General features: G+C 30.3%; 1 non-coding gene across 1 annotated transcript; it reads right to left on the reverse strand.

Moving 5' to 3' along the window:
• On the reverse strand, window positions 1–74 carry TRNAI-AAU (transfer RNA isoleucine (anticodon AAU)). The gene has a single exon. It is a non-coding gene; the product is annotated as a tRNA-Ile (tRNA).
• Between the last annotated feature and the right edge of the window lie 3,054 nt (window positions 75–3,128).

Raw genomic sequence — 3,128 nt, forward strand, 5'->3', positions numbered from 1 at the left:
TGGCCCATGCAGGTTTCGAACCTGCGACCTTCGCGTTATTAGCACGACGCTCTAACCAACTGAGCTAATAGGCCACTATCGACGAGGAGTTTTATTATATTGGATTTATATTTTCATTTCAACTGCAGAGATGGGATTGAATATTCTTAATGTACCCATCGAAAATTTAATGTAAAAAATGCTATAAAACAATTTTAAAATGACATTAAACAAAATTAAAAAACTAATTTAAATTAAATAAAAAATTATAGTAAAAATCAATTATAAATATTTATATAAATCAATTAAATTAAGGAACTAATCTTATATAATATAAAAATCAATTACAAATGTCTATACAACTTAGTTACAAGTTTTAGTTACAGGTGGAAGTGAAGAGAAAGGAAAACCTCGTAGAGGTCCATATAGTGGACGATACTGATTGGAAAAGTATGCAATGATCTCCTCCAATTTGTTTTTTTATTCGTTATACTTTGCCTTCATTTCAACCCTCGAAGAATCAACTCATTGTTCAATCAACTCCTTAATAGTTGGTGATGGTTTATTTGGGTTGGATTATGAGATGTCTATAGTTGAGACACTATAACCCAATCTCATATCTCATGCCATATTCATAGAGATATCATAAATTTGATTTTTATCGGGTTTAGTGGTTGCTTCAGCCTTCAATCATAAATACAGATCATATTTTATATAAGTTGAAGGGTCCTTTCTATATTTTGCATATATGGTGAGGTTATATTATTCCAATACCACAAAGAACTCAAGTCAGAGATATAAATGAAAATATTAGTCCAAACAATATATAAAAAGGTTTCAAAGTCTACTTGCAATAAACGCCTTAACTTAGATATTGAAAAACTTTTACACTATTTTTCTATTTATCCTTCCTTCATATGAGTTTTCATATAGAACTCCATCAAAGTACGCTTGCTTCCAAGTTGTGTAGCTTACAAATAAATCTATTAGTTACTAGTTAAACACAAATTACAAGTACTATTTTAAGAAAAATACTTGAAATTAAAATACTCTCTTACTAGGTGCATTGCATGATTATTAAATGAAAGCAACTTATTGGTATGCTTGCTAACGGAACCGTGAGTCCCTTTTATATGTTTGAGGATCCATTTCATGAACACCTTCTAAAACCCTTTGACATATAAAACTTTAAATATCTTTCCCAATTAATCTTAGTAATGTGGTGAGTTCTAAAAGTTTCCATACCACAAAGTCATCTGACTCAGCTATTTGTTTTTAGCATAGATGTGTGCTTCATACTAGAAATTGCATAACCTAGTTCAAAAATTCATTAAACTAAAAAAAATATAATGAAAAAATATTAATATTTTATAAAAACATACATTTCACACATTAAAACTTACCTAGTAGTATTGTGATTTTTCTAGACTTGACTTGCTATCCTTGAGTTTGCCTCCTTTTGCTAAATTTTTTTCTTGAAATCATTTTTGTAAAATAATTAGTTTTTAATTATTTAAAAATATTTTATCCACTAAAAGTATTAATTATGTATTAACCTTTAAAGCTCTATACTTTGAATACTTGGTTAGAAGCTTTACACAACATTTTACTGACCTGGTTATTATAGCTGAGAGGATTGAACAAGCCATTGGATTAGGTAAGATTGTTAACCCGACTGAGAAGAACGGTTTCACTAAAAAAGACACTGAAGGTGTTTGCCAAGGCACATATTGTTCCTATAACTAATTGCTTCACATCGACTCTCAAAAATCAACTATCTTGAAGATAAAGCTATGGTGATAGTAGATAGAGAATGGTCTACATATGACTTCAACTGACTGTTGAAAAGATGTCTTTGTTAAGGAGAATAAATGATTTAAGAAATTCTAATCAATGATTGCTAAATGTTTAGCCCCTTTATATCTTATCATCTAGTATTCATAACCCAAGATGTTGTTATAAGTTCTTTATTGTTGAACTTCTTTTCCAAAGTTTTGATGAAATGAGTTTGCCATTCAATTGTGTTTACGACCAAGCATTATTCATTTTGTTTAGAGAGTTTTCTTATAAAGACTCATAAACACACCCTTAAGGCCTTGCATGATCTCATAGATTCAATTCATTACTTTTACCAAAATCAGCTTCCCTATTGGAGTTTTGAAAAATTGATCTGGCATTTTAATTTCAAAAATAATTTGATGTTTATTCAAAAATGATATTTTTGACATTCTACTTATAGAATGATAAGTGAATCAAGCAACTCCTTCATAGAGGTGACCAAACTCTAAAAAGAAAGAAAAAAGAAAGAATAAATACCCTTATCCTATGACTCTTGAATCATGTGTTTTTAAATGTATGAATAATGGTATGTAGTGAACGTGTTGCTCATAACTCATAAAATGCATCTTTGCAAAGACTAAATCATCATACTAGATGAGGTCAAAAGTTTATTGATCATAGTTGCTTGCGCTTGAAATGAGAAAATACCATCTTTGTTATTCCTTTCACATTCTGAAATAAGTACATCCCTTGCGATACCTTTATAATTTTTCTTTTGTGAAAAAATCCCGACTAGGATCACATCCCACACTAGGGGCAATTGAAATTTAAATGATTAAAAAAGATGATAAAGCTGTGAGAAAGCCAAAGGGCAAAAGAGCCCATGAAACTCAAATGTTAGGGGGCATGCCTAAATCATAAGAAAAAAATGATAACCAAGATAAAGTGAGTATGCTCTAGCAAAGCAATGAAAAAAAGCTCAAGAAACTCAAATGCTAGGGGCAATGCCCAAATCACTAAAAAAATGACATCCAAGATAAAGTGAGTATGCCCTTGCAAAGCACTAAAAAAGAAGAAGAAGAAGAAGAAGAAGTAGCAAATCAAAGAAGAGTAGCAAAAGAAAATATGAATAACGTTAAGAGTCAAATTGATCCTCAGTCTTTGAAACCCTGAAACACTCTTTGAGCCTTATAAATCATTTTATTTTATAGCCAAAAACCACAACTTACATTACATGCCTATAGAAGTCCTTTCTAATCAAGCAAGCAAGCAACCTTGAACAATAAACAATGCCCTCAAAATGCAAAGAATACTTTTTCATAAAATTCATGACATCAAGAACAAACTACTCATTATTATTCATGCTGATA

Source organism: Populus euphratica, unplaced genomic scaffold (genome assembly GCF_000495115.2).
Source record: "Populus euphratica unplaced genomic scaffold, PopEup_1.0 scaffold56.1, whole genome shotgun sequence".
NCBI lineage: Eukaryota > Viridiplantae > Streptophyta > Magnoliopsida > Malpighiales > Salicaceae > Populus > Populus euphratica.